The sequence below is a fragment of the Rousettus aegyptiacus genome, unplaced genomic scaffold (assembly GCF_014176215.1).
Source record: "Rousettus aegyptiacus isolate mRouAeg1 unplaced genomic scaffold, mRouAeg1.p scaffold_m13_p_9, whole genome shotgun sequence".
NCBI lineage: Eukaryota > Metazoa > Chordata > Mammalia > Chiroptera > Pteropodidae > Rousettus > Rousettus aegyptiacus.
Window position 1 is genome coordinate 90,066,044 of NW_023416312.1, and position 9,331 is coordinate 90,075,374.

A 9,331-nucleotide genomic window follows, 5' to 3' on the forward strand; every position below is an offset into this window, starting at 1 on the left:
ACAACATCTAGCTGTGAAAACTAGCAGAAACTACAGCTGAGCAAGACAGAGGGCTGCTGGAGTCCCAGGCATTCCTTTTAAAGGACCCACACATGGACTTATTTGTTGACAGACTCACTGGCTCTGAGCTCCAGCACTGGGACAGCAGCTCCAAGGGTCCAGGGACATACAGGGAGGAACTAAATCATCTGGCTTCAGGGTGAGGGCTGGAGGGGCAGCTTTCTCCTAGAGAGAGGTGCTGGCAAAAGCCATTGTTTCTCTGTTAAGCCCTCCTCCCTGCTCCAGCCTGGATGTGCAGGCAGGAGCCATACCCAAGTCTCTATCAACCCGGCTAACACCATTCACCCTGCACTGGTGATATCTTGAGACCATGTCCCACAAAATGGGCCCACCCAAGCTACTTCTACTGGTTTCTCCATATAAATGGCCTGTCTTTGTTCCTGCTGTGGACTTTCCTAAAATTTCTCAAAGATTAACAAACCCCAAACAAGCAGCATCTGGCCTCAGGGTGCCCCGTACCTCTTGCTGTGCAGCCCAAAGCCCAGCACTAGCTGTTTGCAGCTTAGCCTCTCCCAGGTACTCCCAAGCCCAGCACAAGTGGCAACCATCTGCGTATCACTTTGTAGCTCAGACCAAGTAGCCCTGGGCAGGGCACAGGCAGCCACTGACCATGGCCTGCAACATAGCCTCTCCCAAGAGTCCCCAAACAAATACAAATAGTGGCAAGCTTCAGACTGCACCAGAGAATCTCCCAACCACCTTCACAAAGGACATACCCAAAAGGCAGTCTGGGCAGGTACCAGAGCCCTGCTGAAGCGATTCCTACTCAGTAGGGTCAGCTCCTGCACAACAGCTCTTCTACTATAGGCACAGCCAGTCCTCACAACCAATCAGCCTGAGGGTCAATCCCTTCCACTGATGTGTCAACAGCAAGCAAGGCTCAACTACAACAGGAGGGAACATACAATTCACACAGGGGACATACTTGGAGCCCCCAGCTCAGGTGTCCAGGGAAGACTATGACACTGGGACTCACAAGACACCTACTACATAGAGCTACTTTACTAAGACTGGGAGACTAAAGAGTCCTACCTAATACATAGAAATAAACATAGGAAGGCAGCCAAAATGGGGACCAAAGACACATGTCCCAAATGAAAAAACAGAACAGAGCTCCAGAAAAAGAACTAAACAAAATGGAGAAAAGCAATCTACCAGATGCAGAATTCAAAACACTGGTTATAAGGATACTCAATGATCTCAGCGAGAACATCAACAAAGAGAAAACATAAAAATGGAGATAGAAAACAAGAAAAAGAAACATTCAGAAGTGAAGAATACAATAACTGAAATAAAGAATACATTAAATGGAATCAACAGTACATTAGATGAAGCAGAGGATCTAATCAGTGATTTAGAAGATAAGGTAGCAGAAATGGAAGTGGCTGGTTATGATGGATGCTCTTTTATATAGGAATATTCCAGGACTGATACACTCATGCCAAAATCCATTTCTTATATTAGCCTAAGGCAAAGAAATTATTACCACAAATATTTGTCCTGAAGATAGTCACTGTTCATTCTCTTTCCTGAGCCAGAAAGAATCACAATCCATATCCTGTCTTTCTACCTGCTCTGAGAACCAACTCATTCTTGCTCTTCATTTCAAATTAAACATGAAAATTTGGAGACATGTTTAAAAATCAACCTGCTGCCAGCAATTCAAATGTATAGAAGTCTTGATTTGAAGCAGAACTCGGAAAGCATTTTTATAAACCATACATCGTATCATAGTAGGTGAAGAGGACTTTCAATTATTTTATTTACAAGGACAACACTGGGTAAAGGGAGCTTCCACTAAAAAGAGCTAGCCTGCCAGATTCAAAGTTAAATATTTTTGCTCAAAATGTATAGGGGCTGGAGCAGATGATCTTTAAGATGCCTTCCAACCTTAAGATATGCATATATATATACATATATACATATGTGTGTGTACATGTGTGTAACCTTAAAGGTTTATTAAAATACTGTCACCCTTACTTTGTTCTTTATACTTTTTTATATTATCTACATATTTTAAAATGGACATATTTTTAGTTTATAAAAATATAAAACATATTTTAAAATAGAAAATAAAATTAGACTCAAGTGATCCTTTTAAAACTAAGTCAGATCATGTCACTCTGTTCGCAATGTTCCAAACTTCCATCACAATCAGAATAGAATCTAACATCCCTACCTTGACCTATGAAGTTCTATATGAGCTCATCCCTCCCTACCTCTCTAATTCCAACTCATACCACACTCCCTCCATTTTGGCCACTTATGTCATGTGAGCTCCCATCTCAGGATCTGTGCATTTGCTGTTCCCATTGCCAGGATTCTCCTTCATCCACATATCCAAACGGCTCCCTCTCTTGATTATTTCAATTATATGCTCAAATGTCACCTTGTCAGAGAACTCCTTTCACTGCCATATCTAAAATAGAACCTGCTGTCCTTCTCTGAACACGTACATTGATCATGTACTCATTAAAGCTTCATTTGTAATGCAAAAAGATGTCATGTGTGATGGTAATTTGACATAGAGAAAAATTCTTGCAAAATATATGACAAAATTTATATTTTCCTAATATATAAAGAACTCTTACAAGGAAGGAAGGAAAAAGAGATCACCAACTTAATAGAACAGCGGACTAAGGAAATATAATTGACAAGGGAAGAAATACAAACACCTATCTGTTTAAAATATTTAAACTCACAAATAAGCAAAGAAAAGCTAATACTACCAAAGAGTAAAACACTATTTTCTTCTAAACCAGTGGTTGGCAAACTTTGTAAAAATCTAGAAAGTAGAAAATTCTATTTTGTGGGCCACAATACAGCTTCTGTCACAGTCTTCATTGTCTTTTTTTTAAACGACCATTTAAAAGTAAAGATGCTGACTATGCTGATAGGTTCGGTCCATGTGTCCTAGTTTGCCAACCTCCAATCTATTGGAAATGATAAAAGGTGGATAACACTTAATGGTGATGGTAAATGAGCTCACTGTTGTTGCGGATACAGATTGATGCAAATTTCCTGAGAAACAGTTTGTCAATAAGTATCGGAAAATTTTAAATGTACACATCTTTTATCCCAGGAATTTCCTATCTTTGATTTTATACCAGAAGCTAATCTGATAAGTGCGCATTTTTTTTTTGCCCAGAGTGCATTGCCATGTCATTCACAATAGCAGGTGGGAGAAGGAGACACCTAAATAGCCAGCTAGGGAATGGTTAAATAATCAATGTAATCAATATCTGAATTAATTAACACAGAAAGGTCTTCATGGCTTTTCATGGCTAAAAGACTATAATAGTGTATATAACATGGTTCAATTTACATAAAATTATACATACATGTGTTACACATGTGTATATGGTTGCATTGAGAGATATTCTGAAGAATATGGTTAGCTGGGGGGTTGGGATCTTAAGTGACTTTTTAATTTATATTATTAGATATTTCTTGATTTTGAGTAGATATCGTCATTATAAGCAGAAAAAATAAAATTTATTAAATGAGGAAAACACTTCAACAAAAATGGATTTTTGTCTGAAATGCAATAATTTTCTTAAATCATCTTTCTGAGATTATATTTTTCACCATTTGAACAAATATTTTTATGGGTTTGGTTTGCTTTTTGGTTTGCTTCTTGTACTAAGAGTACAAAGGTACTAATCAATTTGTCATCTTATGTCATCTTATGAATTTTCTTTTAGGAAATCAAGGCTCATGCATTGGAATTTCTGCTACTTCTCCTCTCAAACACTCTGTGGACATTCACTGGCATCGGTGTAGTATCATCATATTCTCTACTCAGGGCACGGAGAGTGGAACTAGGAGAAAGTCACTGCACTGGCCACTGCACAGAAGATACAGAAGAGGAAAAGTAGAGATAAGGTGGATGGTGAAAGTTATCCAAGAAAGCACCCACTGGGAACTAGTGTTAGCACATCACTTAAATTGCTACTTGTAATTTCCTGCCAAGCCATCCTAAGTTATTCACGTTTGAATATGAAAATGCAAATGGACAGAAATATCACAGTCCAGGTGTTCTGCATAGAACTTCACTTGCACTGTTTTGCACAGTGAGCAGTTTTTATGGATCAACAATGTATATTTGAGTATCAAGTAAAAAGGGTTCACTGACAAAGTTAAAACAGGACTTCAGATTAAAGCTCTTACCAAAGAAATGGGATTATTAAACTGTTCAAATTTATTCCACTTTAATCTTTGAGAATAACTGACTTTTTTCTTTATTATGAGAGTAATACACGCTCATTGTGGAAGATATGTCAACTATGGAAAAACATAAAGAAATAGAAAAGCAAAACCCAGGCTTACTTGCATTATTCAGTGGCCACCGTGGTTAATATAGCATTTCCCCCCTGCCCCAGTCATTTTGAGATCATGCTGCTTATAATTTTGAATATTTTTTATTAAACATTAAAGTGTACTCATTTCCCACTGGCAATATCTTTTAAATAAGTATGAAGAAAAAATATCTAAGCTTCAAATATCAAAGTAGTGATGAAATAAGATTAATAGATTACATTTGCACAATGTTTTTTTTTTCATGTCTACCCTTAAAAATTCCAAATCTACAAAATTGCATTTTAAATACCAAGAGTTAATAATTTTTTTAAAAAACCACTAAAATCTAAACATTGGATTAGACGGTGCTTTCAAACAAACAGAAGATTTCTTATGATGAAAAGGAAGGTCTTTGAGGGGAAGTATTAAATATGCCACCAGTGAACACAGTGGTACTTTCACCCTTTGATGATACTTCGACGATTGACAAGAAAGTTAAAATCACTATTCAAATTTATATATAGGCCAATTTTAAGGCACAGGAAAAAAAAAGATACAAATCTGTCATCCCTTTCTAGTTTCAAATTTATTCAATAGAACAGATAATTTAAAAGCCAAGAAGGGGCTTTTCAAATGCTTTCAGAATTATCGACAAGTTGTATAAATAATCTTCATCTGACCAACACTTTTGTCATTTAAGATGTATTGTTACTTTACTAAAAAAAAAAAAACATTCCGTAGTCTTCATATCGGTTTCACCTGTTAAACAATAGTACTATTCAAATAAAATTCAAAGCAAATTTATATTTAGATTTCAATAGTACATGTTCATCCTTAAAGGTTATAATTTGTTTTAAATAGCACAGCCATCTGTCCTGTGATGGCTCACATGAGTTTAATTATCATATAAGTCTAAGTGGAATTTCTCCCACAAATATATATCCTGCTGAACTGTACCGAAAACACAAGATTTGGCTCTGATACTTCGATCTTACAATCGAATTATACTCTTGGGTTCACTATTTTTCAGTAGTATAGATCACTAATGTCTGCTACCTGATACATACATTCAGCTATCATTTTTCATTTTTCATTTTTTACCATATATTTATAAAACAGTACTTTTTAGAATTTTCTCATTCATGATCATTGATGGGTTATCATAATGAGTATATATTTAGGTTTGTCCTGTATATAATTTTCACTATATAGAGTTGTATAATGAATTGCTATCAAACAAAACTCTTTATTTTGGATCAATAACTTGAATCAAATAATAAAAGGCAAACCTATCAAATTTGTGGATATCACAGAGCTTGGAGATAGCATTATTACCAGAGGTTATAGAATCAAGATTTAAAAGATATCAGCAAGTTGGGATATTAGGTTAAAAACCAGTGTAGCAAGGACTCTAACTCAGACCTAAAACTGTGCCGTTCTTAGGACTCATCCATATGGGATCATGTCTAGACCTGTAAGATGAATTTGCAGTATGTCTAGATCTAGAGAAAGGGACCAAGGAGCCTCATAGGAAGGAAATCACTTAAGTGAAGTGTCAAGGCACAGGGGCAGTAATTAGGCTAATTTTTAGGAGCAGAGAGAAAAACTTTGAGTATAGAAGTTCCATTGGTTCATCTGTTCATTCATTTAATAAATATTGAGCTCATACAATTTTCTAGACACTGTGCTAGCCATAAATATATGGAAAGCAAAACCAGACAGGGGTGGGTCCTGCCCTCAGGGAGCTTACAAATATAGCAGAGGGAAATATACAAACCAATGGAGTATGTTGTTATTATTTATATGCTCACTTCGGTGGCACATAAACTAAAATTGTTATTGTTTGATCAAACTTAAATATGGCTTACTTCGTGCCAGGTACTTTTCTAAGCACTTTACATGTCTAGCTTACCCATACAACAACCATATAATGTAGGCACTGTTATCATCGCCCAGCTATAGATGAGGAGCCTGCGGTACACAGTGACTTGCTCAAGGTCACCCTGTTAGTGAGTGGCAGAGTCCACATACTTAATTCCTATGCTGTGCTGGCTTGGGATGACAACTGTGCAGGTATAGGGTAACAGAGGTGACTCGCACAACTTTCAAGTGATCTAGCGCCAGCAGTCGTTCAGCATTTGTTCACTCAATAAACATTTACTAAGGGTCCTGCTGTGTGGCCAGCACTGCACTGGTCAATGAGGACACAGTGATGAACAAGAGTGATTTGGTCACTGCCTTCAATGGAGCCTGCAGACCAGCGGGTAAGGAAGACATTGAACAAGTGATATGAAAGGAGAAGTACAGAGAGTGAGAGGAGCAGATAGCCTGTGCCCTTAGCTCAGGTCAGGGAGAAAACGTCTCCATTACTCAGATTGTCCTTTGGCTCAGGCCACACAGGGTATTAGGCCCACAGGCTCTCTCCCAACTAGGGAAAGATGGCACGATATAACATCTGTTTCAGATGTACAGAGCACAAGGGAAATTGGGGACCACAGAATAAGAGTGAGGAGGGCTTCCCCAAATGACACCTACATCTAGGGGAATGACACCAATCACGTAGTGGGATCCACGGTGCGAGGTAGTATTAGTGTCATACCTTCACAGCAGCTTTGTGGACATGGACACTTCACTGTAAGGAGACAGAATAGGAATGGAGACCTACTGATGTCATATGGAGAGAGCTCTTTTGAGAGCCTGCAGGAGAGATATCTTTGACAGGTGATTAGAGATCCATAATAGCAGACAAATGCAAAATCAGCAAAACATTCTAATCTTATTATTGTGATACAATTCTTAAACAAGCCTGGTGTGGCCTAGTAAGATCAACGACAAATAAAACGGGTAAATAAAAAATTCTTCATTCATGTTCCAAAAAGAGGCTGTAGTGGTGGAATGGTGGCTCCAAAGAGGTATGTCCAGGTCCTAATCCATGGATCCTGTGAATGTGACCTTATTTGGTAAAAGGGTCTTTGCAGATGTAATTAGATTAAGTATCTCAAGATGAGGACATCTTGGATTATCCCAGTGGGCTCTAAATCTAGTGGCATGCATTCTTTTTTTTAAAAAAATATTATTTTATATTAGTTTCAGGTATACAGCATAGTGGTTAGATATTTATATAATGTACAATGTGATCACCCTGATTAGTCCAGTACCCACCTAGCACCATACATAGTTATTACAATATTATTGATTATAGTCCCCATGACTATTTTGTAACTGCCAATTTGAACTTCTTAATCCCTTCAACTTTTTCACCCAGACCCGAGGTCCCCTTCCCATTAGGCAACCATCAAAATGTTCTCTGTATCTATGAGGTTGTTTCTGTTTTGCTTGTTCGTTTATTTTGTTCTTTACAACAAGGGTCCCCAAACCCCAGGCCATGGACTGGTACTGGTCCATGGCCTGTTAGGAACTGGACTGCACAGCAGATGAGCAGCAGATAAGCAAGCAAAATTTCATCTGTATTTGCAGCCGCTACCCAGCGCTAGCATCACCACCTCAGCTCCACCTCAGATCATCACGCATTAGATTCTCGTAGGAGCTCCGGTCCCTGGTGTCAAAAAGTTTGGGGACTGTTGCTTCAGAGTCCACATATAACTGAAATCATATGGTATTTGTCTTTCTCTGTCTGACTTATTTCACTCAATATAATACCCTCTAGGTCCATTATGTTGTTGCAAATGGTTGAATGATATTACATTGTACATATGTACCACAACTTCTTTATCCAATTGTCTACCGATGAAGCAACTTAAGTTGCTTCCATATCTTGGCTATTGTAAATTGTGCTGCAGTGAACATAGGAGTTCATATATATTTTTGAATTAGTGCTTTGGTTTTCTTAGGATAAATACCTAGAAGTGCAATTACTAAGTCAAATTACTGAGTTCAATTTTTAATTTTTTGAGGAACCTCCAAATTGTTTTCCATAGTGGCTGCACCAATTTGCTATCCTACCAATGCATGAAGTTTCTCTTTTCTCCAAGTCCTCACCAGCACTTGTTGCTTGTTGATTTATTGATGATAGGCATTCTGACAGGTGCGAGGTAATATCTCAATGTGGTTTTAATTTGCATTTCTCTGATGATTAGTGATGTTGAGTATCTTTTCATATGTTTATTGGCCATCTTATGTCCTCTTTGGAGAAATGCCTATCCATGTTTTCTGCCCTTTTTCAATTGGATTTTTTTTGGTGTTGAGTTGTATAAGTTCGTTATAAATCTTGGATATTAACCCCTTATCAGTTGATTTATAGGCAAAAGCTTCTCCCATTTAGTAGATGGTCTCTTCATTTTGTCAATGGTTTCCTTTGCTATGCAAAACATTTTTAGTTTGATGTAGTCCCATTTAATTTTTTGTTTCCCTTACTCAAAGAGATATATCAGAAAAAAAATATTACAAAGAGCAATGCCAGAGACTTTACTGCCTATGTTTTCTTCTAGGAGTATTATGGTTTTGATCCTTACATTTAAGTGTTTAAGCCATTTTGATTTTATTCTTGTATATGGTGTAAGAAGGTGGTCCAGTTTCATTTTTTTTTGCATGTAATCTGTCTAGTTTTCCTAACATCATTTCTTGAAGAGATTGTCTTTACCCCATTGTATATTTTGGCCTCCTTTGTCATAGATTAAATGACCATACAGGTATGGATTTATGTCTGGGCTCTTTATTATGTTTCATTGCAATGACAAACATTTTTATAAGAGAGACACACAGAGAAGGCAATGTGAAGATGAAGGCAGAGATTGAAGTGATGTAGCCACAAACCAAGGAAGAATTCTTATAGAGCCTTGGAGTGACTGTAGTTCTGTTGACACCTTGATTTTAGACTTCTAGCCTCCAGAACTATGAGAGAATAAATTTCTGTTGTTTTAAGTCATGAAGTCTGTAGTAATTTGTTATGCCAGCCCTAGGAAAGTAATGCAGGGACTCATGGCTTGACAACAATATATGTGAAATATCTGGG